We start from the raw sequence: 27,067 nt of genomic DNA, 5'->3' as shown, positions 1-27,067 counted from the left end.
TCATGTATTTGGGAGAGATCCTGCAGTCTCATTAGGCTACCTGAGTTCTCCTTTGTCTCCCTACACCTGTGAAGTTTACTTCATCCTAATTTTGATGGCTGCTGCTTCTCTGGGTTTCTTTTCCAAGATGGGTCCAGTGGGATGCTTCACTCAGAGGAGCTTTCATTTAGATATTTTAACACTTGAGGTCAAGGGACTCTTCACCAAGCCTGGCATGCTAGTTTTGTACTGTGACATGGAAGAGTCACTCAGGAGTTGGCCTTGTGACCTTAGGTCAATGACTGCTTTTCCAAGGCTGCATTTCCTTATCTGTGCATGCAGATGAGTATTACCAGCCTCCTGAGGTCTCTAATCATGCCGGGCGGGCGCTGCTCAGGAAGTACTTCAGATGACGCCTTCAGATTTTAAGGACTCCTACACGTTTTGGTTGCAACAGGGCTTAACACCTGGTAAATAATAGCTGTTCAATCAACAGTGACTGACAAGGGGAATGTGATGTGGGGAGGTGTTTTGTGGCAGATGGATGCAGACCAGGTCAGATGTGGTAAAGCTGACTGTAACCAGGGGCTGTGAATCTAGTGAGGATGAAATTGTGGGATTTCAGAGAAACACACACACACACACACACACACACACACACAGAGAGAGAGAGAGAGAGAGAGAGAGAGAGAGAGAGATATTGATTGATTGATTGATTGATTGATCGATTGATTTTGGAAGCTGTAAAATTCCAGGAGGAAAGATATGATATCACTTACACAGGCAGCAATGTCCACACGCATGCGTTAGCAGTATTAATAATCAGACGCTCCTGCATCTTCCAGGACTCTTGCCTGACAGGCTCAACAGACAAACACTGAAGGGAAATAATTAATGTCAACAATGCACCTTGCTTCCAGGTGGAGAGCTAGCTGCTGGGTTTGGGTTCTCAATGCCCTTTGCTAGGTCTGTCTACGGGTGGTTTTTACTGTCTTCCGAGTGAGCTTCGTGAACAGACTACAAAAGAAAATGTGCTAATGAAATGGTCTTGGTGCCCTAGGGAGGCCACAGACTGACTTTTGGGTAAGACCTTGGGAAATTGGAAAGACACAGACTTGATTCAGTGTATTTCTGAATGCTGTCTACTTCCCATCCCTGCAATTCAAAAAAAAAAAAATCTAAAAAAAAAAAAAAAAAAGGAAAGTTCTGACCTTTGCTTGTGGGAAATCTGGTTCCCCGGGGGCCCAGGCACCGGGACTTTGTGTTCATCTCTTTTCAATCTCTCACCCTGAGTAGCTTTCTAATCTGGCCTTGGATCAATCTAGTGGCAGGCCCAGCCACAGGCCCCCATTTTGCCTGTCGTTCTGTCCTTCCACTGAGAATAGTTGAATGGCCACTACAGTAATAAATGTCCGGTAAAGAATGGCCCTTCACTCTGGAGCAATGTGGGAAGGGCAGGCAGCAGGAGCAGGAAGGATGGACCAGTAGGCCTTTACTCTTGAAAAATTATGAAGGAGATAGCTGCTGGCCTCATATCTCACAGTCTCCAGGTCAGCTTTCCTGCCAGGTATCATACAGAGAAACTGGGGAGGACTCTTCCGTTTCAAGCCCACCTCGAAGCCTTTTGATGTGTAAGCATATCTAAGCAGCGTGGCCCTGGTTTCCCAGGTGATGGACAGCCGTGCCCACAGTTCCCTCCCTAACTTCTTAGTCCATAGCTGTTATTGAGGGAACTAGAGCTCCAGATCTCCTTTACTGGGCTGATGCAGGGTTCTTACCATTCACATCCACGCAGTCTTGACTTTAATGTTAATTCTGCCATGGGTTCTTGAACTTTGGCTGTTCACTGCCTTCTAATTCTCCTTTGTGTCTTGCTCATCTCTTCCTCATCCTTGGAGGACTTTCTCCTTTCTTCCCCAGCTTCCACGCCTTCCTCATACGTGAAGACTCGTTCCCCTGGGAAGCCTTTTCGAAGCACAGGCAACCACAAAGCGCACCCTGATGGATTCGAACAGAGAGGCAGGCGGTGTGCCCAGACAGGATGGCAGGTGCAGAGGATCTGTGCACAGATGCGCAGTGGCTGGGCCCTGGGTGTGGGAGAGGAGTGCCAGCTGGGATGAGTGAGGACGAGGCTGCAGAGAGAGATCAGATCAGGGGGTAGGAATTTGGATTTTCTTTATTATATCGAAGTTCTATTAAAGAATATAAAAGTCAAACTTGCTAAGATCTTCTGGCTGCTGTGTGGAGGGAAGAGCAAAAACAGACGTGGGGACAACCTTAAGAGACAGTTATATCAACAATCAGTATGTTGTTAAGTGGAATAAGCCAGACTCATGGAGATGAACACAGCATGCTTTCCTTCGTAGCCACGTGTGTATTTGTGTGTATGTATGTGTGTGTCATGAAAATAGAAAGGGGGCAGGAGAAAGGGAGATGAGATCTTAAGAGAAGAGGGTGGGAGGAGAAGAGAGAGTAATAGAATACATGTGACTTGAAAGCAGAAGGAGGAACTATTTGGGAGGAGTAGGGGACCAGCAAGAGGAGGCGGTGTGTCTGTGTGTGTATGTGTGTGTGTGTGTCTGCTAGTCTGGGAGGGAGATGAGCGAGAACAAAGTCAAATGACATCTGTATGCATATTCTGTAATAAAACCCATTCCTTTGCCAACTTAACAATAAACTAAAAAAAAAAAAAGTCAGCTGCTGTCGTGGTGGTAGAAGGGGGATAGCAGTGGGGATGGAGACTCATGGACATTTGTGTCTAGAGACTTGTCAAAATGATCAAACAGGCTGGCATAACTGGGCTGGGTGGAGGGTGCAGAGACTGTGTCTGCAGCCTGGATTGATGGGGTGGAGCCGGGTGCTGGAGGTCCCTTCGCATTCACATCCCCATTTCCTTACTGTCTAGACTTGGGGAGATGGTTTTATTTTATTTTTTTAAAGGAAGTGGTAAGCGACATTTTCTGCATTAGTTTCACTTTTCCTGTTAAAATGTAGCAGAGGAATTCTTTTCTTATGAGATGTTCAAGGCGGTCCCTGAGCACCGAGTCTCTCAGTGGCTTTGGAGCTGGGTGGGTGTGGACTCTGGTGCAGACGTCCTGGGTTTGCACCTTGGTAAACCCTTGTTCTCCTGTGCTCAGGGTAGAGCCCCATTTAGCTGCATGGGAGCTGCTCTGTGGCCAGGACTCCTGTGTGTCTGCTCGTTGTACAGCCTCTTGTCTCCTGTAGCTGCCATTGTGGTTTTGATTTGGGGGTGTATGGTTTTTTTGAGGGGGTGGGGGCACAATACATTTGTGGAAATGGTTTGGAAGTAAGATTTTACACTAGTCTAGGCCAGGGTTTGGTGAAACATTTTCCACAGTAGTTTTCTCTTCTGAAGTTTTGCCTTTGCCCAGTAGGACATCTAGGAAAGGCCCAGACCTGAGAGAGAGAGAGAGAGAGAGAGAGAGAGACTGACCTAGTGTCTATGTGGAAGAGAATATGGCAGAAGGGAGGACAGGCAATTTCAGGAAGCCACATTCGCCCTCCTAGCAGAGCCTTTCTGAGTACAGGGGCTGCAAAGACAGACGGCATCCTGTTGTTCTGCTTGTCTGTCAGTGTGTGTATGTGCCTCATATTCACCCGCACCCCATCTCCTGGGGCTTGGTGTCACAACCATTATCCGTCCATTGTGAGCTGCCTGCAGCATCCCGTGAAGACCAGCGGTGTGTCTCCTTAATTGGCTGGTAGGGTCACTGCTCGCTGACATGCATGTTTGTTTCGCATCTCCTTCCTTCTCCCTGACATTCCTCTCCCCACTCCCCCCCCCCATGAAGCTCCTAGAAGGGAAGCCCTAGAATGGGGGGGGGGTCTTGCTGAGGAAGGAAACCTGCTCAGGGTGTTGTTGCGTCTCAGCTGGTGGCTCCTTTCCAGGGTGTGATGTACTCTTAGCCTTTTGAGGCATTTACTGCACAGAGGAAGAAAACAGACCCGTGATCAGGGAGCTCTCAGTTCCCTGATGATTCCTGACTTATTACTTCTGTAGGCACTGGGAGCTCTGTGAAGCCTTGAGAGTTATGAGGTATGCTTCAAACTCAGTGCCCACCATTCTGTCTCCTCCCTATTCTGCGTGTTGTGTGTGATCTGAGTCTCTCACTTGTGCAGTCTATGTAGTCTGGAACCTGCAATCCTCCGGCCTCAGCATCCTGAGTGCTGGAATTACAGGTGTGGCCTAGTACCCCCTGGGTTAACACTGAACCTTGACAGTGTGGTACTCAAGACAGGAGAGGAAGAAAGCCTATTGCCGCTTGCAAATAGCCACAAAGTACGCAAGTGGTGTTATAAAAGCAAGAATGTGTATCTCAGAAAGCACGGCAGATTTCTAAAAGGAGAACTAGCTCCTCACCTGTCCTGTTTTCATGTGCAGATTCTGATGTGATTTTACAATGTATACTTTCTGTTATTCCACACATGTATCAGCAGGGCAGAGATATAACTTATTGCCAGTCAGATGTAAAGCCTACAAAAGATGGAATGGGCGGGGCACTGGGGCAGGGGGAGAGAAAATGAGGCAGGGAAGGAAATTGTGTCCTGGTGAGGGAGCAGAAGATAGACTTCAGGAGATGCTGAATGGTTCAAGAACATTAGCGCCAAAACGTCATCTCTTCCCAGAGTCTCACTCGCTCTCATCAGAATAAAAACTGATGCGTGGTTATTGAGTGCGTGGTAGACATTTTCACACTCTGAAACAGTGCTGATGGAGGCAAACACGAAGAGGAACCAGGTTCTGAGTGGTCCCAGGCTGGCAATGAGTTCAGATGACGGAAGCGGCTCTACCATCTGAGATGTACACACCCAAGACTATTGTAGCAAGAATGGCTTAGAGGAGGAGAAGCAGTAGAGTATGTGTTCCAGTGTGCTTTCTGTTTCTGTGATAAGCACCATTGGTCTGGTGACCCAGCATCAAAACTTCTTCATTGGCTTTTGTATCAACCCCGTGGGTCCAGTTTTGGGTGGACCTTTAAATGTTTTTGAGTGACAGCAGGACATCCATTGAATCTGGACTCTTGGACTGTATCCCTCTTCAACCCTGTAGTAGAGGTAGACACGGAGGGTCAACCTTTCCGGTTCTCTTAATGTTCAGTGGTAACAGGAGCTTAATTGGCATAGTCATCCTCTCTACTGTGTTGGTTTAAGGATTTGTGAGATGCAGTGCTTAAAGGCGACTTTCTTTCCTTAGAATATCCATTGGCTTAAACAAAAATCATAGGATCAGGGGATCAAAATCATACAGAATTTATAGAATAGAGACCAAAAGTTCTTTGTGCTTCAGTGGTGTCTGATAACATTAAGAACTTGCACAATGCCTGATGCTTGAACCCAAGTTCCATCTCATACTGGACATGGGGCTGTGCCACCCCTCCAAAAATTAAATTAAATTAAATTAATTAAAGGAAATAAAAAATGTGAGAGCTTCATTAACTGCTTTATTTCCTTAAAGATGACTTTAGCGGGGGGTGGGGTGGTGGTGGTGGTGGCGCATGCCTTTAATCCCAGTGCTCAGGAGGTACAGGCAGGCAGACCTCTGAGTTAGAGGTCAACCTGGTCTACAGAGTAAGTTCCAGGACAGCCAGGCTGACACAGAGAATCCCAGTCTTAAAAAACACAAAACAAAATGATAAGATAAAATAAAATAATAAAAAAATATAAAATACAGATGCCTTTAGCAAGTTAATGCTATGTGCTTTCACTGCTGTCTCTCAGTTTAACTGCAGAGCCTGCTAAACATAGACTAGAGCATGACTGCGTGTGCCTCTGGCATTTAATGCCGGAGCTGAGACTGGGACCGACTCCGTGGCGCTTAGTGCTTTTAAAGAGAGGTTCCGGGTATGTCTTAGTTGATCCTTCAAGAGAGCCTGTGATGTGGGCTGGGCAGGGGTTATTAATTCCTCTTGCAAATAAGGACACAGCATTTGAAAGTGATTTTAGCCAACTTGCTGAAGGTCACACATAGCCTTGCATAGACCTGTAAGGGGCCCTGCCTCTTATTTGGTATGGCAGGAAACCAAATGAGGAGAGGACAAGAAAGCAAAAAGTGTTTCTCCTCTAGAGTGATAGGTGTGCTCACAACTGTCCACACTCCTTTTCCTCCTAAGAGCAACACTGACTTCATTTTCAGGACAGTTCCTGGGATGAGAGGTGTATTTCAGGCCACTGGACAGATAAAATCAGCATGAGCAAGGATGTTGCAGTTGTGAGGGGAAGGAGGTAGTTGATTGGATGTGGGAACTGTGGATCTCAGCATCTCCATTGTTCAAAATGATGACAGGGTCTTAGGTGCTCTCTGGCGTTAAAGATGAGGATGTAGCTTTAGAGAACACAGTGGCATTTCCAGTTCCCCCAGCAAGGGAGCTGCAGAGCCAGGACGGAGCAGGCGAGGCCTGTAATAATGTAATTAGTAATCAGACCGGGATCCGTCCTGTTTCTACTGAGGAAATCTGAGTTCCCAAAACCTGTGGTTTAGGGGTTGCTGATTCACATTGTATCACGATCCATTATGTCTCCTGTAAATCCTTTTACCACCATCGTGTTTTCTTCCAATGCATTAACTGTTTCACTGAAGATCGTAACTGAAATTAACGGTTTTATTAGGTCTTTGGCTCTTTGAGGACTCATGAGTAGCTTCCAAATTTTCAGACATGGAAACGTAAGTGAATTATAAAATTGTGGTGACACAGATTTTCTTTTCTCACGACTTCTCAGTTGAAGATCAGGTGTTTACAGGTTCAAGCTGAATGGCTTTTTTTTTTTTTTTGTATGTCAGTCATTTTATTACCGTACATTAATCCTATAAAATGGTATGTTTCAGACATATGAAAACATATATAAAATACATTCTGATCCTATTCAAAAACCCATTGTAGTCAATTACTCCCTTCCACCATCCCCGATGCCCTTTCTTCTCTAATAGAACATTTTCTTTTTAAAGGTTATTTTATTTGTTGAGATTATAATTACATCACTCCTCCCTTCCCCTCCCTCCCTTCTAACTATCCCCCATATTCCCTTCTTGCCCTCTTTCAACTTCATGGCCTCTCTTTTCATTAATTGTTTTTTACATAGATGCATATGTATATACATATATATTCCTAAGTACTTGAATGCATGATGTTATTCGTATGTATGTCTCAGGGCTGACCATTTGGTGTGCTCTTCCCTGAGGAAGGCTGTTTTTCTCTCTCAGAGTTCTTTAGTTGACTGCAGTGGCTTGTGCAGTTCCTCTGGAGCTCCTCACGTTCCCCTCAGCACCCACCCACCACGTCGATGATAGCATGCCTCTTGTCTCCAGCTCCTGGCTAGCTAGTCATGTTGGTGCGACTTGATAGGTGCAGCTTCTGACATTCCTAGGAGACACAGTCCACAGCAGACTCCCCGGTCCTCTGGCTCTGAACAACCTTTCTGCCCCCTCTTCCTCAACATCCCCTGAGCCTCTGTGCAGTAATTGTTTTGTGCATGCGTTTTTGTTGGGACTGGGCTCCACAGCTCTGCATTTTGGTTGGCTGTGGTTTTTCTGTAATGGTCTCTGTCTGTTACAAAGAGAAGTTTCCTTGATGAGGAGAGAGCACTGCACTTATCTGTGGCTGTAAGGACAAATATTTAGAAGTAGTTAGGGGTTGTGCTGGTTTAGTAAAGTAGAGGTTGTGATTCTCCTCCGAGACTCATGACTTCACCAGCTCTGGATAGTTGGCTGGGTCTCCAGTACCAGGCAGGCATGGTTTCCCTCTTGTTCAGTGGGACCTAAATGGCATTTTAAAGCAAGTGGCGTGACAGTGACTAGCCAGGAGAGGTGGCTTCTGGACTCCACTCTGGTTGGACTGCACTCTGATTATTGATTGACTCTGGGGTATATTTAAGTCGGATCTATTTCACTGAAGGACAGCATCCGCAATCACTTTATTTGCCAAGAAATAGTTTATGATATAACCAACAGAGAGTAGTTATCTGGTGTACCACCCTTTATTGTTCAGAAACACAACCCTTTATTCATAATACTATGTTTTTGAAAATGTCTGTCTGCCGAGGTCACCTTTGTCTTCCCCGAGACTTCATAGCATCTTTTTAAAATGACTGCAATTTATCTGAATTTTCTGTACAACAGCAAAAAGAGATGAAGCAGAAGCAAAGTAAATTCATAGTTGAGATGTCATGTGATGCAAACTTTCAGAAACCTGGGAGCTGTGAAGGGTGGTTGCCTGGGCATTGGGGTCCTGCTCACCCTCCCGACCCCTATTTTCCTCCTCTTCATTATTCAGGGTAATCTACTGAACATTTATTATGTACCAGATATTTATATTTATAGCTAGAATTAGTGGTTTGCATCTTATTACAAGAAAACAAATGTCTTGCTGCATAAGTGTTGGTAAGTTTGAGATTGTTATAGTCTTAGATATGGTGCTAAGAGATACCTTATAGAACCAGTGGATTTAAACATGAAGTGTTTCTTGTTTTTAAAAGCATTGACTACACAGCCTTGTCAGTTTTGTTTTCTTGAACAAATGTCTTCTCTAATTATTCTGATGAGAAACACCATTCTTCCGAGTCTTAACACTCATAGGAAGGAGAGAGGGTGGGAGACCAGGGCTTGCTTCTGCACGGTACCACTTTTGGTTCCATGGCGTTCCGAGTCACTCTGCCAACTTTCCTTATTTGGAAACAGGCTACTGGTGCCATGTGCCACCCAGTTGTAAGACTTAGGAGAAAGCTCAGCACAGTGGGTAGTAGGTGCTCATGGCTGGGTCATGGGGTGAATACTGGTCTGTGATAATGTCATTGCTCTTTGTCATTGGAGAGTTTTGGTTGAATGTAGAATGTACACGGTGTAGATGTGTAATCACCCTGAGTGGTTTGGCTGAGTTTTGTGATTGCATGCGCCTCTTGGAAGTCCCTTGATCAGCCTGTGATGAAATTTTGCCCTGGGTATAAGACTGGGTATTCCTTCCAGATGGGTTGTGGGGTGGTTAGAGATTGATCACATGACCAGGGGATGATAGTGTAGGCAGGGAGGGACAAAGTGGGATTTCCAAACTATTCATTCTATGCCTTCCTTCAGGCCACAGCAGAGAAGAACCTTTATATAGTCCAGGCATCCCATTCCACATATGTGGCTTGGAACTTCTGCAGTAGTACAGTTATCTACCATGATGCGATTTTTAAAAAATATATATTTTTTTAGATTTATTTATTTATTTATTTATTTATTTATTTATTTATTTTATGTAGCTGTCTTCAGACACACCAGAAGAGGGCATCAGATCTCATTACAGATGGTTGTGAGCCACCATGTGGGTGCTGGGATTTGAACTCAGGACCTCCAGAAGAGCAGTCTGTGTTCTTAACCACTGAGCCATCTCTCCAGCCCACGATGCGATTTTTAACACTTTTCTTTTGTATTTTTGTTTTCTTATGAATCTGGAGACCAAACCCAGGACTCTGAGTGTGCTTGACCACTGTCAGTGATGGTCTTCTATTGTGCTTTCAAAGCCCTTTTTACTGGGTGAAATATACTCTCTGAGTCTCCATTTGGTTGTGGTGCATTAGAGCCAGGGCACAAAGGTAAGTTGAAGCAGAAGTAGGGTGTTATAAACATTATTTAAATAGCTGAACAGGGCCAGCAAGATGGAGTGTGGTGGGCAAAGGTGTGTTAGTAGCTTTTTGTTGTGATAAAATACCCCGACCAGAGTGACTATAATTCCAGAGGGAGAGTCCACAGTGACAGAGGATGCATGGCAGCAGGAGGCTGGAGCAAGAAGCTGGTTGGTCACGTTTTATCACAAGGAAACTGAGAGCGGAGCTGAGGTAGGACAAGGCTATAAACTCTCTAACCCCGTGTGACCTGTTTCCTCCTGGAAGGCTCTGCCTCCTAAGGTTCTATACTCTCCCCTACCAGCAGGATAAACTGGGGGCCAGGTGTACACGAGCCTGTGGGGTGATTCCTCATTTAAACCACCGTATCTGGTAACCTGATTTGGTCATTGGAACCCATATATCTTAGGGTTTTACTGCGGTGAACAGGTACCGTGACCAAAGCAAGTCAGTCCCCCCCCCCCCCCCCCCCAGACAGGGTTTCTCTTTATAGCCCTGGCTGTCCTGGAACTCACTTTGTAAACCAGGCTGGCCTCAAATTCAGAAATCCACCTGCCTCTGCCTCCGGAGTGCTGGGATTAAAGGTGTGCCCCACCTGGCCTAAGGCAAGTCTTATAAGGACAACATTTAATTGGGCCTGGCTTACAGGTTCAGAGGTTCGGGCCATTATCATCAAGGTGGGAACATGGCAGAATCCAGGCAGGCATGGTGCAGAAGGAGCTGAGAGTTTTACATCTTCATCTGAAGGCTGCTAGCAGAATACTGGCTTCCAGGCAGCTAGGATGAGGGTCTTAAAGCCCACACCTATAGTGACATACCTACTCCAACAAGGCCACACCTTCTAATAGTGCCACTCCCTAGACAGAGAATATACAAACCATCACACCACACAAAGATAGAAGCAGAGAACCAACTCCACAAAGTTGGTTCAGATATCCACATTTTCTGGCCTCCACATGCCCACGGTGGCACATGCTTTCCCCCCCAATGTGCTTGCGCACATGCGTGCGTACACACACACACACACACACACACACACACACAATGATAGTAAATTAAAAAGTAGCTGAACAGTGGCCATGGTGAGCTGCGCTCTAATTTAGCACCGAGCCTTTTGCCAACAACACAGATAATAGCACAGTACTATTTATAACAAAGCCGTAGAGCGGCTGGAGTTTTTCTGTCCTCAGAGAGCATGCCTCTGCGTCTTTTGACTCCTCCGCAGAAACGAGCTTTAGATTATGAACTGCCACAAGGAATGTGTCTTTGTATAAATTACTCAGGCACTGTGTTACTGCAGGCAAGGTGGGGAAAAGAGCAAGGCTTTTTGAAATCATGTCCTTATGGGCTTTTCCAACCCATTTCTGAATGCCCAGTGCCCTTTGACTTTCTCTCTGTGAGCTGCGACTGTCCGACTCTTGTCAATTACAATTCTTCTAGTCAAGTTGTCTTTCCTGTGACCCCAGACCCTTTGGACTGTCTGTCCCCTTAACATCTTAATATAAAACTAGCATTGTAGTAGCGAGTCTCCTTTGTATCTGCCCTGCTTCTGCAAGACCATAGAGACCCTGGAGGCTCTGCTACCCGAGGTCTCTAAGGCATTTTATGAAACCGGAGGCCAGTTTCCTGTAGCAAAGTCAATGTTACTGTGGGTGCCACTTCTGATGTCTTCACTGTGTGACTGTAGTCCCAGGGTGCCTCAGATTGCCGAAAGAGCCACAATGAAGTCTTCCCTCCCGAGTCTTCCCACCACATTGTGAGCCACTGAATGAAACTCTGTTTATGGTGTGTGTGTGTGTGTGTGTGTGTGTGTGTTGTGTGTGCATTGTTGGGGAGAATATTCTGGAAGTGGACCTCAGGACCTTGTGCCTTGTGCATGCTTGATAGATGGCCTGTCTCTAACACACTGGTGAAGATAAAGACTAAGAAAGCAACAAACAAACAAACAGAGGGACCCTGGGCACAGCCCTGTCTTCCAGCCTCACTGCCTCAGAGGCTCTCCCTTCCTTTGTGAGGTCACCTGCCTGCCCAGGCTGTGTGCGATGCAGGAGGGAAACATACTCTACACAGTCAGTCAGACCCTCCCCGCTGCTGCATTGACCTTTGTAGGAAAGAGGGTTGTTGAAATGATTTGAGTGAAATGTTTTCTCCAGGCACGCTGGGGTGGTAAATGTTAAAGGGGAGTTATAATGTGCTATCTAGAATTTCCATGGAATCTTGTATTATGTTGTGGGAGAGAATATAGATGATTCATTTTGGGGGTTCACAGCCCTCTCTTCTTAGTTTTCTTCCTCACTGATCCCTTAAGGAAGGACAAAAGGACTGGGGGTTGGGCAGAGGCTGGAAGGCACTTACTTATAAGAGCAAGTTGCAGGGTGTCCAGAATGGGGGAGGGGCGGTACTTTTGAGGAGCCAAATTAAGAAATAATGAAAGACATTACTTTAACTTTATTTTGAAATAATTTCAGTCTTATAGAAGAGCTAAAGGAACAATGTAAAGGATCCTTCCCAATGGGTATAATGCTTTATCCTGATTTTCTCTTGTATGAAAACATTTGTGGTTTGAAACATGCAAATGTTGCCTCTGAGTGTTTTATAGCATGCTGTCTACCAACAAGGGCCCCTATTACACAGTCACGGCACACCTATCACTGTCAGGAGACTGATACAAGAGCATTCAGTCCATGTAGCAGGAACTGTGGGGCCACCTCTGTGTAGAGGCCTGGGGACCACGCACCTGCAAAAGTGTCTCCTGCAGGAGGACCTAACTGAGGATTGTCTGAGAAACCAAGGATTGCTGGCACAGACAATGCCAGCCAATCAGGAATTGCTGTTTAGAAGAGATGCTTTCTTGAGACCAGTGGAGGGTATTAAAGGAGCTTGCAGCAGTGCTCAGAGGAGCTTGCTGTCAGTTGCTCCTGGAGTCTGTGTGGGTGATTCCAAGCCACCTTACCTCCGACCCCCAAGGGCAGGTAGGGTCAGGCAACGAGCAGTCTACAGATCCCAATTGTGTCAGTCTTGCCTTTTGAACCAGAATAGACCGCCTGGATGCTTTGTTACATATCCATATGTTTCTGAGAGGCCTCTTCAATCAATGACTTGGTCCCTTTGTGACCATACTCTCTGGAAGAGAGCTAGGTGTGTCACACTGTGGTGTGCTTAGGGTTGTGTGTGTCTGATGCTTCCTGCTTGTTACATTTTTATGCTTTCTTCTCTAACGTGGTTTTTCCTTGTTGAGTGTTAATGGGAAGTCAAAGACTTGATAGTGTTTTGTGTGAGATTCGGCTCTCCTCTGTGGATATTTGTCAGGCAGACAACACTCAGGGCTGAGTAGTAGTCTAGTGTTCTGCAGCGTATAGTTGTATAACAAACTCCTGATGTGGTGGGTGAACTGTAGGGGAACAGTAGTCGATACCTTTTGTGATTGCTAAGGTGGGAAGGCCTAACGCTGACTGCCATTCTTGATGCCATTCTTGATGGCACCTTCAGCCTGGGAGCCGCAGATCTTCATCTACATGCTCAGGGCCCATGAAGGAGCCTCACTTCTGCATTTTCCTAACCTAGTAGCAAGGTGGGACTTCTCTTGATGGCAGCTTAGGGCTCTGCAACTAGAGCAGATGTGGTACCATTTGTGGAGAGCGCATGTGTGATTGTAGCCACAGGCTAGCCCAGGGGAAAGGGGGACAGAGTCCTCCTCATGATGGCAGGGATCGAAAAGTCCACAGCATTCTTTACGGCAGCACGGGGGAAAACAGTTATGATTAGAAGATGGACGGATTTGTAGAAACTTTTTCATAAACTCTCTTTATAAAAATAGAATGTGATTCTCATGCCTTCTCTTGGGCTCTTTTCCTTGGCTTGGTTGGTTTAATCCAGTTTAGATGTGATAGTCTTGGTTTTATCTTGTTAAATTTTGCCTTATTACTATCTCTTAGGAACCTGTTTTCTTTTTCTAGTAAGAAACAGAAACGGAATTGATACAGATGGGGGTGGGGGTGGGGAGGAACTGCAAGTGGAGGTCAGGAGGGGGGATCGATGGACTCATCATAATCAGGATATATTATATGAGGGAAAAATCAAATAAATTAATAGAATGTTAACTGTTGGTATGAGCTTATTGCTGGTATTAAAAATAGTGCATTAAAGATTATAAAATGTCCTTTTTAAATTCAAACTAAAGTTAATTTAAATAACCTCATGTAATTTTGCTGGTTTGTTTTGTTTTATGACAAGATCTTATGCTGTAGCCTAGGGTGGTCCAGAATTTGCTGTCAATATAGCCTTGACTTTATGGCAGTCCACTGGCATCAGGTTTCTAGGTGCTGGGATTACAGGAGTGAGCCACCATGCCTGGCCTAAAATAAGGGTTTTAAGAGGCTGTATCTCTCAAATGGAGGCTTATCGCACGCTTTCTTGCTTCGTGAGGCTGGTGGGAAATAGTCATCGGGATGTTTTAGAAAGTTAAAGCAAGCTTGTCAATGAGGTTTCAAAGATTCCGAGAGGTAAATAGACTCTATTTCCTTAAAAAGAAATAACATAAAGACTGAGTATGTTGTGGCTCACACTTGTCATCTCCAGCCTCACAGGTTGTAGGTCACAGAGAGGCTCTGTCTCATAAACACTTAAAAAGGCTGTGTTGTGACAATGTTCTTTTTTTTTTTTTCTTTTTTTGATCTTGGACCTGTGAAAAGAGTACAATGGATCACACAGAGTTTCTGAAACATTTGTATCTCTCAATATTCAGAAACTTTTGTAATTTAAAAGCCTTGTTGGATACTCTAAAGTCCGATTTATAGAAGAGTTAACAGAAGTACCATCCTTTAATGTTGCTCTTCTGGACTCATACTGAGTCCTAACAGGGACACGAGCATGCAGTTTTAGTGACTAAACTATAGATTTCTTGGGGATTTTAACACCTTCCCTTCCAACATCATTTATTTGTTTACTTTTGGTCTTTCGAGACAGGGTTTCTCTGATTAGCCCTGGTTGTTCTGCAACTCGATCTATAGACCAGGCTGGCCTTGAACTCACAGAGATCCGACTGCTTTCGCTTCCCTTTATTTTAATCTGGGATTAAAGGCATGCGCCACCACTACCAGCTGCAATAACCTTTCGTATTTTGAAATTTAACCTCGGACTCTAAACAAATTCACAAAGATTTATTATTATTATTTTTTTGAGATTCCAGATTTCATGAATTTGACACATTTTAGGATGGCCAACGAGGATGAGAATTCACCTGTGTTTCAGGCATTGGTACTTACATAGTGCAAATGTGATGAAACAGAAAGTGCCTTGGATGGGTCTTGGAATAGCTTCCTTGTGGTCGTTACAGTTTCTTCTGTCAGCGTGCTGCTGTCTGTCAGCCTCTGAGCAGCCTTGTGTTCGGTTCCTCTGTTTTCTGGGGTTCATCTCACCATGGACGTGAACTTGATAGGCTCTTGCTGTGACATGATCCGTCAGGCACTGGGAGAGGAACATGCTTGTGTTAGTGGTAATCGCACTGCGTGGATTATGTTCTGTAGGTGGCCGATGGGCACCTCGCCCTTGAGCCCTACTTTTCCCATGTGTAAAATGAGGAAGGGCTGGGGTATAAGGGTTTCCAGAAATAAAAGAATCAATAACGTTGCCTATTTAAACACACACACACACACACACACACACACACACACACGCACGCACACAAACACCCCATCACCACCACCACCACCACGAGTGAGTATAATATTGTATTTAGTATAATGAGGAGATTTCTAAGCTGCTTAATTTTGAGTTTCTACGCTATTTTAAATTATTGAGTCCTAAAGGGACTTTTGCTTTTGCTTAGGTTATCACATGTATACTCATTATTGTTATAACCTAAAACTGAGAGGGTAAACTAGTTGGAGATGGAGTGATGCGGTGTGTGTGTGTATGTGTGTGTATAATATAAAGTGCATATATAAAATGTATATATGTGTGTGTCGTGAAGACAAATGGGAAGATTGGAGAACTATTTTGAGGAGGAAGAGGACTACTAAGGAGGAGGAGGATGGGGAGGGTTCTGGGGAGCATGGACAAACAAAACGCAGTGATTCTTATGTATGAAAATGTCACAATAGTAGCCATCTCATATGCTAGCTCAAGGCTCAATTATAACAACCCTGGCTCATTAAATAATCCTTGCAGCCGGGCATGGTGATACAAGGCTATCAACCCAGCACCGGGAGGTCGAACCAGAAGATTCAGGAGTTCAAGGTCATCCTCTGTCTACTACATAGCAGGGTCATGGCCAGCCTGGGCTGCATGAGACCTTGTTTCAGATCAACACAGTAACAAGACCACGTACAGTTAGAAGACTTTCATGTCAACAAGATTGTTTTCATAAAGCCGGTCCTTTTGCAAAGTGAAACCATGTTCATTTTGAACATTAACTGATCTCTGTACTATCTGGCTTAGTGGTAGATAGCTGTTTTCTCTTACTGTTCAGCGTTATCTGCGGTGACATCAGAAACCATGTCAGTGCTTCTAAAAGAAGCAGTGTGAAGTGATGAGGGACAACTCACAACGTTGTAAGGCTGTTCTGCTTGCTTATCTGTTGAGACAGGGTCTCACTCTGCAGCCCAGCCGACTCCCCCCGCCTCTGTCTTCCTGGTGCTGGCGTTACCGGCGTGACCCACACAGGAGTCCTGCTCTGATTTCACAGACCGTGGAAGGTTCCCGAGCCCTCCATGCCTTTAGAATAGCTGGTGTCACAGAATGGGTTAGGGCTATTTGGGGAGAAGTCCTCTGCCATGTCTAAGCTGCAGGAACCAAGAGCTGTCCATCTTGCTTCCACCCCTTCCAATTCTCGTAAAGTAGGACTAAGATGTTCATTTTGAATGGCTTTGGCCAAGTGAAGTATGTGAAAACGGCTAGCATCCTTTCTTAAATACAGACAGCCGGAATAATTTACTCTTGTTTGTTCTGTCTTTTGTCTTCCTGTAATTTGAAGTATGAGAGAAAGGATGAGTAAGGTGGGGGAAACATTATAAAGGACAGAGCCAGCCTGGGGGGAAAACAAATCAAGTCCATTGTCTACAAAGATGGCAGCCTCTGCTTCCTCCAGTCACTCAGTGTATGCCTGCCATCCTTCTGTCAAGAGGAGTCTACTCTTGTTCTTTTCCCTTCTGGGCGGAACTTAGGGCTTGTTTTAATCAACGGGACACAGCCAGACTGATGCTGGGCAGTTTTGGTGTGCGTTTTCTGAGCCCTGGCTGACCTTAGAATGGGATCTCTTGCTGGAGAGACTTAGAAGGTGCAGAGAGAGGATGAGCCAGCCTTCCCATTCCACCCACTTCAGGTGACTTGTGAGTGAGGTCACACCAGGTTCTTCAACACAGTGAACAAACACCAGCTGTCCTGAGCTCTGGCCAAATTTAAACCTCAAGCAAATGATTGCTGTTGTGTGCTGCTAAGTTTTGGGGTTGGTTCATACCAACAAATAGCTAAAACCCTGAAGACTGAGAAAAGCTTATCTCAACTTTGTCAGCATACACAAATGGTATATTGGGGGAAAAACAGCTTGAAAGAAAACCACATTTTTCCATGATAAAGGGTTTTTTTTTTTTTTTTAGTTCATGGATGCGAAGATGGCACTTAGTTAAAAGCCATCGAGACCCTGAGAGGAGACCCGAGTAGTGCCCGAGAGGTCCTTCCTCCAGGTCCCTACATCCTGTACCCTCCTGGGCCTATGCTAAGATACTTACTATGACTTATGTTTTCCAAGAGAACTGGAAACCATTTTGCTCAAAATACTAAATAAAGACAGAGTAGGTTTTACAGGCATAGCAGTGAAGACTTCTTTGCTAGGCTCATTTCCCTTTGCAAAGGAACACGCTGTCTTGTTGATCGTAATAGTTATCATTCTGTGTGGCTGGCCAGAACCTGCCTTTCTGGTTTGTAGCGCTGCACTAATCTGCAAAGCTGTTATTACTCCTTGGAGGGATCCTTTGTTCTGGTTAAAAGGCTCGCGCGCTGGTGGTGTTTCCCCATCAGCCTGTCCTCCTTGGGAGTTGTTCCCTGAGACTACAGCTGAGTCGGTAGGAACTGTTGTCTCCAGAAAGCGGTTGGTATGAAAACGGCCTACCTCTCTTGGTCGAGTTATGAGGCACACAGTTCACAATTCAGAAATGCCACGGGCAGCACTCATTTTAAAGGCAAATGAGCCTGCTGTAAGATTTCAGTCCTCGCCGAGTGACTGGGGGGATGAGGGCGATTCCCTTGTTTGCTTAGCTGTCTTCTGCCTGGTTTTTTTCTGTTTCCTTAATGTTGGAACACCGAATTCTTGTCAGATGTACTTTATTGCATGGAAAAACTGTACATTTCTACATAGTACATATAATTTAATTTCAGGATCCTCTACTTTTTAGTATCATGAACTTCAAACATAAGATACTGATTTCTTACTGTACTTTTAGAAATATATTGAGTCTCTTGGAATTATATATGACCCAAACAAAGGGGGAAATTATTAATTAAAATGGAATTGGATCGATTTTGTTCATCCGCTGTAGCAGAGTGATGCCCTATTTCTTCTTTATGATCCTATGTCTGATTGACTTAGGAAAAATGGATATGAGAAAAGGAGTCTGATTTCTTTTATTTATTCCTGTTCTTCAATTGTTCATTAGCTCGTAGTGAACTTTTAAGGTATCGTACAGGTATGAATTATTAGATTATTCACAGAGGAAGGGAGTATATGAGCTAGCATCTCCTTTCAAATCATCTGGACTTTATTGCTTCTCAGCTTCTTGGATAAGGTCAAGTGTAGAATGTTTACATATTAGTAGGATAAAAAAGTAACAGGTGACCTTAATAAAGGTCAAATAGATTAAGAGGCAGGCAAAACCAGGAGACTTTGTAGGTCCAGTGCATAGTTATAACAAAGCTGAGATCTTAAAGTGTAAAGGACAGAAGCATCTTCAGGGTAAAGGGACCATGGCCATCGATCAGGCCAGACCACACAGGGATACACTTCTAATCGAGAAAAGTTCCTTTCCTGATATTTGAATTCTTATTCAATACTGTTGCTAGGGTCTCTCTAGTGGAATTCGACTATTAGAGACAGAATTTTGTTTATCTATTTAGAAGCTTCTTAGGTATGTTGCTAAGTGCTGTGGTTGTAATTATATCTTCCCTGGCTTCTGGATTTCTTTTAGAAATGGCAGTGACCCTGACTGCACCCACATGTCCTCTGCTAAGGGCCGAAAGAAGTGTAGAATCACGCTTTTCTTAAATTTCAAATGACAGTAACAGTCTGATTTAGCATTGAAGGGTTTGCCTGGAGGCTTGCCGGAACTCAGCGTCCACAGTGGTGGCTAATGATGATTTTTTTCTGACTGCTGGAAGGGCTCAAGAAGAATTCAGATTAAGAAGTCTTGAAGTAACTTTAAAGGAGAATAAAGCGACAGTTGCCGTGTTCCCATGTTGTCCATGCACATTTCTTTACTTAACACCCATCACAGCAGACGCCAAATGCATAACAGGGCAACCCCAGTGAGGGAGCAAAGTAATACCTTGCCTGGGCCGCCATGCCTGGGTAATATATGAAAACCAGGTCTCTCCTTCTCTTCCTTCCGAGGCCACTGTAAGACGATTTCCTTCTTAGTCACTGCTTATCTTTAGTGTCTCTAGGGTTTTGATACCAGACAGTGGCTTCCGTCCCCAGAGGTTTGTGTACCAAGCCGTTCCTCTTCTCTGGTGCCTTTTAGTTTGCCATTCCCTATCTTCCAGAGAGTAATAATGTGGGGCTGGGATATAAGCTCAGGTCCAAGCCACAGCTCCACAGAAAAAATCCTGAATGTGGTAGCCTCGGGCCTATAATTCCGGAAGTGAGTAGGATGGAGGGAGTGTGCGGGATTAGAAGATTTTTTTTAATTAACTTTACATCTGGATCACAGTTCCCCCGTGCCACCCCATCCTACTCTCACACTCTGAGGATCAGAGTTTTTAAGTCATTTTCAGTTAACATATCAAGTTCAAGGCTAGCCTGGGCTATGTGAGACTGAAGGGAACAGACAGGAAGAAGAGGGTCCTAAGCAGGGTTGCTGTCCCTGAGCTGTATCCCCCCAGCCCTGTGCTTTCATTTCCTTATTGGAAGTTGGTTTCTTAAGATCACATTAGGAAGGAGGATGGAACATGTGATTCTGTTGCTGATTTGGCTGTGCCCTCGGGGCACGCGTAGACCCGCCCCTTCTGCGTAGAATACTACAGAGGGGGTCGCAGTCTTTCTCAGATCAGAACGGGGTTTGTTGCCTAACGTTGTACGCTCTCATGACTTCTCTGTAGAGGATAACAAATTATGTTGAAGGAAAACAGCCCTAAACGTTTTCAGAACCAGAGTCTCTATAAATGCAAAACTGCCACAGAGAGCTGACACTCCATATTTCTGGTAGTTTGGCAATGATAGTTTTAAAAGATGGTGTCTTCCTCTTATGCAAGAAATTTTAATAATTTCCATATTGAGGTGCCCCCCCCCAACTCTCTTTGCTTTTCTTGGGGGAGGATCTCATTTTGTACCCCAGGCTGCCCTCGAACTCATGGCAGTCTGCCTGCTTAAGCCTCCTTTGGGCTGTGATTGCAGGCACGAGCTGCCACCTCAAGCTCTGAGGCGATTTTCTAAGCTTGTTTTTGCATACGCCCTTCGTGACTAAGCGTGTTAGGTCATTTTATGCTCTGTAAGTAAATTATATGTATGAAGGATGGCCTAACATTTCTAGAGGGTGTGGAATACTGAAGTAGTTTTCATAGGGAAAAAAAACGTGACATACATACATACATACATACATACATACATACATAAGTCTTCAGTATTTCCTGCATACTTCTTTCCTCTTTCTTTTTTTTAATACATTGCTTCTTGTTGGTTTCTTTGGGGACAGAATATTAGGAGCTGTGTAGCTGTACCTGGTTTGCTTACACATCTTGTATTCTGTGCCTGAACATAAGAAAAGACCCGAAGGAGAGAAGAAGAAAGGATGGGACATTAGCTTTCCACTCCTGCTCACCATAAACATTCTGCAATATCAGAAAAGATGTTTGGACATATTCCATATTCTTGAGAAGGTGAGAGAATATGGTTTCACTTGGCCAGGATTTATTTACTCGTAGGTGAACATCACTGCCCGAGTCACAGGCAGGAGGCGGTGATAGATGGAGGAATCCAGGCTTAGTTGCTGTGGGCGTCTGTCTGAGGCCAGGCAAAGCCTGCATCTCCTATCAGGTTGATGCTGTGAGGCCTATGAGATACATAGTATTTTTCCAATCAATCCTTTTTCACAGTGATATAAGCCGTAGTGAGCTTAAAAGCCCCCTGGAACACTGGACACTGTTTTGCTTAACACCTAATGCTTATCATTTCTATAATAAGTTGTGTTTATGATGAGTCTTTTTATATCCTCACCTGGGGGTTACTTGGAACACTGTCATGTCTCTTGGGCTAAGCATCATTGCTTGCATAGGACAAGGGAAGGGCAGGTACCGCTTGGCCATTCCTGAGAACGCAGGAGTAATGGCAACCTGACTTAGTGTGTGTGTATGCTCGTGCACACGTGTGGTTCCAGCCTCCACAGCCACACACAGTGAGAAAGTCTCTCCAGATAGGGAGGGTGGGTGTTCATATTATATATGCAGGACAGAAAACTAAAATGGGAAAGTCTTTATTATGAACATGTAGCTCATAGATGAAAGGACAAAAATTACACAGTTATCTTAGATTTCTAAGGGAAAAATGGGTGAGTTTATCACTTCTTGATTAAAAATCAAATCAAAACAAAGCAAACCCAAAAGCTGAAGAAAGCAGGCCAAGAGGGACCTTCTGTTTGCAAGAGGGTGTATTTCTATCATAGTTAGTGAGTGTTCAGGAGTGGGTCCAGTGAACCAGGACGAGAAGGATGCTGTGTTCTCAAAGCAGCCAGTGACCGCAGTCCTTGTCAGCACCAGAGGAGAAGTGAGGGATCTATGGAGGTTTGTAAAAGAAGAACCAGAACTCTTACATTTAAGAGAGGGTTTCACTCACTATGAAGCCGTGGCTGGCCTGAAACTCTCTTATGCAGACTAAACTGTACTTGAGTTCAGAGACTGGCCTGCCTCTGCCTGGAACTAGAGGCATGCATCCACCTCTCCTGTCCAAGAACCAGAATGTGGAAAATAGGGTCAAAAGACAGTGTAGACAACATAATTATTTAGTAAGCATTGACAAGATGGCTGGGAATAAAACCAGTGTCAACATATGAGCCAAACTAGCCAGTCAGGAAGGGTAGCAGCAATAGAGGAACTGTATGAAAGGGTGGCAGTTTTAGGAAGGTTGAGAACCACTCTTCTAGCCAGAGTTTTTTGTCTGCTGGTCTCTTGTCTGAAGACTCTGGATGGAAATCTGCTCCCCATTTGATTTCAGCTGTTGTCAGAAGCCCGGTTTTGTGGGTGTGGGGCGGTTCTTTCCTTATTGGCTGTCAGCTGGATTCTAGCTCTTCTGGATCCCACCAGGAAAGGCGTTCATGAGACAGACAGCTAGTTACATCACATCTGTGGTCAGTGTGCTTGTCAGTTTTCTGTCAGCCTGACATAAGCTGGAGTCCTCTGGGAAGAGGATACCTCAGTTGAGGAGCTGTCTCTATCAGAGTGGCCTGTGTGCCGGTCTGAGGGCACTTTCTTGGTTGATGATTGATGGGGAAAGGCCCAGCTAACTGTGAGTGGTGCCATCCCTGGGCAGGTGGTCCTGCAGTACATAAGAGAGCACTGAGCATCAGTAAACAGTACTTCTCTGTGTACTCTGCTTCAGCTCCTGTCTCCAGGCTCATGCCTTGCCTTGGCTTCCCTTAGCGATGGAGAATGGTCAGGATATGCAAGCCTGTGTGTGGAACCCTTTCCTAAGATGATTTTGGTCAGTGTTTGGCCACAGAAATAGAAACCAGATGACAACAGGAAACAGAGAGACAGGCAGGCTGGCGCTCAGCTCACTTTCTCTCCTTTACCCAGTCGGAAGCCCAAGTCAGGAGTGTGTGCATCTTCCTTCCTCCGTTTAACCTTTCTGACCATGCACTGGCAGACGTGCCCAGGCATCTCCGTGGTCATTTAAATCCAGCCAGCACACAGCTTCTCAGGCACTCTCCTCTGTCTTTCATGTGAGAGGGCACTTGGCGCCTTCAATCCTGTGCCTTCCCTTCCTGCTAGAGAAAATGCTTTGCATGTCAATCACTGACTTACCATGGTCATTTCTTTGTCTCATGGTCACTGTACCACCTAATACACTGGTGGGGGTGACATCATGTTTAGAGGTTTCAGAGGTAATGGCAGGACACATTTGCTTGAGGAGAGGATTCTATAAATTTTGCCTGCCACAAAACCTAGGTAAAATTGAATAGAGTGTGTGTGTGTGTGTGTGTGTACTGTTTTGAAGCATCTTCTAGTTAGGGTTACTGTTGCTATGATAAAACACCACGAACAAAAACAAATTGGAGAGGAATAGGTTTATTTGACTTATGCTTCAACCCCCCATCTTTGAAGGAAGTCAGGACAGGAACTCAAACAGGGCAGGAACCTGAAGGCAGGAACTTAGGCAGCGGCCATGGAGGGGCGCTGCTTTCTGTGATTGTCTGACATGGCTTTCTCAGTCTGCTCTTTTATAGAATCCAGGGCAACTGTCCCAGGGATGGCACCACCCACCGTGGACTGGGCCCTCCCCCATCAATCACTGTTACAGCAAATGTTCTATAGGCTCTCCTGCAGCCAGATTTAATAGAGATTTTTTCAACCGAGGTTTCCTCTTCTTAGATGACTCTAGCTTGTATCAAGTTGATATAAAAACTAGCCGGCACAATGCATGTAAAAGAAAACTGCCTTGATGTTTCCTAGTAAACACCATGTCACCTCCACCCCGCTAGTCCTCTAGTTTGTCAAATTAATTAGAAATTCCTAACATTATTGATTTCTTTGGTGTTTTGAGACAATGTCTCTTCACATAGCCCGAGCTGGCCTGGAACTTGCTTTGTAGACCAGACTGACCTTGAACTCATAAAGATCTTTCTGTCTCTACCTACTAAGTGCTGGGCATAAAGTTGTATGCCACTGTGCCCAGCCCCGGAATTAAGTTTTTAATTAAGTTTGCAAGATGATTCTAAACTTCTCATAAAGAATAATATCTAAGAACTATTAAATACAACTTTGAAAAATATTTTGGATATCAAGCAAAATATACTAAATTCACTAAAATATTGGAACTATTGTTCCTTGAATATCTGTGGGAGAGACTTTAGGAGATGATGAAGGTACTTCAAATCCTAAAAGGAATCGTGACTTTTGAGTAAACAATAGTACAGTTTTTGTCCATTTGGAAACAAAGTTAGGCCTTATTCCAAGCACAAAAAATAATTTCCAGATGGAGTGAAGAGTTTGTACACTAAATACAATTGTGTATGCATTTAAAGTACCAAAGGGTTGCCTCATACACTGAGTTAAAGAATACTTGGCCCCCATGCTAGGAAATGCAGTTGTCTGGTAAATACATGAAAGAGGGCTTATTTTTAATAGAGTCAAGGAAATATAAATAAAAACAGTTCCCCTTTGCCATGTACCACCGCTTGCATTCTCACCGAATGGATTATAATGGTCTTCTTGGCAGTACCAACTCTAGTTTTAAGTATGATATTCTTCCATTGAGTGATTTCATTTCCAGATGTCCATTGCAGGGAAACACACAGGGACTTGAGCACCAAGAGCCCATCATGGAAGAGCTTTTGGCTTTAAGTAAACAGTTTGGTCTACTTGAAGGGGAAGGGGAGCAATTTAGAAGAACCTGTGTGATTTAGAGATTTGGGGGTTTGTTAGAAGGACTATTGTAGAACTAATTATTAATTAAATCCCGACTCGGGGTTGCTACCTGCCTCACTGGTTTATGTTCCCAAATGAAAGACACACAAACACACACACACACACACACACACACACACACACACACACACACACACACACACTAGCTGGGCCACTGCTTAACCTCCACTGCTGCTAGACTCTACCTCCCGCTGCTAATTCTGAGTTACTTCTTACTAATTCTATCTTGGCTGCCATGGACCCACCCAGTTGGGCAGCATCTGGGCTGCGCTCCTCCCCATACCCCCTTGCTCTCCCCCACCTCCCTACCCCCTACCCCGATCCTTCACATGGCAGCCATGCCTCTCTGTCCTGCACTCTCCGCAGGAGTCTCTCTCCTCTCCCTCCCCCTCCCCCTCCCCTCTCCCCTCCCCTCCCCTCCTTTCCCTCTCCCTCTCCCTCTCCCTGTCCCTCTCCCTGTCCCTGTCCCTCTCCCTGTCCCTGTCCCTCTCCCTGTCCCTCTCCCTGTCCCTGTCCCTCTCCCCCTCCCCTCCCCTCCCCTCCCCTCCCCTCCCCTCCTCTCCTCTCCTCTCCTCTCCTCCACACTCTGCTGGCATGGCACATCTCCTCCTTCCTCTCCTCTCTGTCCCAAGTTCGGGAAATCCTAAAATCCCACCTCTGCCTGTCCTCCCCAGCTCCTGGCTGTTGGCATCTTTATTTACCAATCAGAACCAACTGGGAGCAGGTCCCCAGAAGCCACACTTAGACACCGCTGCAAGCAGGTTGTCCGGGAACATAATTAGCATCTGTAATGCAAGCACTACAGACTATCTTTTCCAAGTGTGTAATTTTATTCATACCATAATCTTATTTTCTAAAAGCCCTGTGGTATATATAGTTTGCCCGATACAACTAAGCACCCAGTGCTCACTGTCTGAGAGAAGCTGCAATTGAGCAGAAGCCCTAGGATATACTGAGTGAACCGGGGATTTTTTTTTCACTGCCTAACCATACCTGCCCATGATAGGGCGGCAGAAAGAGAAGCTCTGATTCTGTGCTGGCAGTATCCAGATAGACTGTTGTCAAGACCAGCGTGGATTCCTGCCTGCTGATTACATGTCATTTGTATTTATAAATAATTATATAATATATAACATAATAAGAAGTCTGAATCCAGAGCCTTATTTATTCTATGCATGAAAGAAGACAGAATAGCATATTTATATAGGTGTCAGTGCTTAAAATGCAAGCCAGAGGGCTGGAGAGATGGCTCAGCAGTTAAGAGCACTGACTGCTCTTCCAGAGGTTCTGAGTCCAATTCCCAGCAACCACTGTTGGCTCACAACCATCAATAATGGGATCTGATGCCCTCTTCTGGTGTGTCTGAAGACAGCGACAGGGTACTCACATATTTGAAATAAGCAAGCCAGAGAAATATTTTTTTTCTGTCTGTGCTTATGTGTAAGAGAACAAATCAAATATCCTGATGTGGGTTGTTTAGCATCTTTAATCTATGGATTTATGATTTGAGGGTTAAAAAAAAAGAAAAACTTTGGTTATCTAATTTTATGGATTTCCTGTTCTAGATACTTGTGAGAGTAATGGTGTGTGTGTGTTTTCTTTTTTTTTTTTTAAACTTTGTATTGATTCTTTGTGATATTTCACATCATATACCCCAGCCCCACTCATCTCTCTGTCCCTCCAAATCTGCCCTTTGCCCTTGCAACCTCCCCACCAGAGAAAACAAAAAAGCTGAGGTGTGTCGCAGTGTGTCACACAGTACACCCTTTTGTCCACACATCTTTACTTGAAAATGTTCATTGCAATAAGTCACTGATAGGGTTAGAGGCCTCTGGCTTCTGCTACACTATCAATACTGGGTCCTCACGCTGGAATCCTCTCGAATATCCTGTTGTCCCAAGTCAAAGAAATCCTGCAACTCTGGATTTGTAGGATCCTTTCATGCACTGTAGCAATTCACAGATGGGGTAGATGTTAGGGTGGACTAACTTAAAGCACTGGAACTGGGCCTGGGTGGTGGCTATGTTGTTCAGCCCATCAGCTTTCCTGTGCACAGGCCACTGGGGGCCAGCTCTCCTGCTTTGCCCAAGTGAGGGGCAGGGCCAGCTCTCTTGCTTTGCCCAGGTGAGGGGCATGGACAGCTCTCCTGTTTTTAGCACCTGGCAAGAGGCAGACTGGCTCTCCTGTGCTCATACCATCTGGGTTAGCTTCCATGCCACCAGGCCAACTCTCCAGCATTGCCCTGCCTAGGCACAGAGACAGCTCTCCCACTCTCACACCCTCAGGCCAGTTCTCCCACACCCAAGCCACTAGGGTCAGCTCTACTGCCCAGGTGAGGTGCAGGGGGGCCACTCTCCTGACTGCTGCAGCTGGTGAGAGGACCCATGACACCAGGACCAGATCTCCCAAACTGCCCACACGAGGGGGCTGGGCCAGCTCTCCTGCCTACTGCAGGCAAGAGGAGGGGATATCTCTCCCATGCCCATACCCTGGCTCTTCCATGCCTACACCTCCAGGGCCAATTGTATTAGGCCCCGGTGAGGGAGGGGGCTCTCTCAAGTGGAGCAACCAGCAAGGGGAAGGGTTGGCTGTCCCACTCTCCTGTTCAGGGTGTCAACTCTCT

At 45.2% G+C, this 27,067-nt stretch overlaps 1 protein-coding gene across 9 annotated transcripts in view; it reads left to right on the top strand.

Annotated features, from left to right (window-relative positions):
• The window catches only part of Epb41l4a (erythrocyte membrane protein band 4.1 like 4a), a 211,158-nt gene that overhangs the window by 57,222 nt on the left and 126,869 nt on the right, over positions 1–27,067 (top strand). Inside the window, exon 1 of one of the 9 annotated variants that reach the window (XM_011246840.3) lies at positions 20,527–20,682. The exons of the other annotated variants lie outside the window; for them this stretch is intronic. The gene's annotated coding sequence lies outside the window, so the exon portion shown is untranslated. Of the gene's footprint in view, positions 1–20,526; positions 20,683–27,067 lie in introns of those variants that run through there. 9 annotated transcript variants of the gene reach the window in all.

Source organism: Mus musculus, chromosome 18 (genome assembly GCF_000001635.26).
Source record: "Mus musculus strain C57BL/6J chromosome 18, GRCm38.p6 C57BL/6J".
NCBI lineage: Eukaryota > Metazoa > Chordata > Mammalia > Rodentia > Muridae > Mus > Mus musculus.
This window is presented reverse-complemented; position numbering and strand designations above follow the sequence as displayed.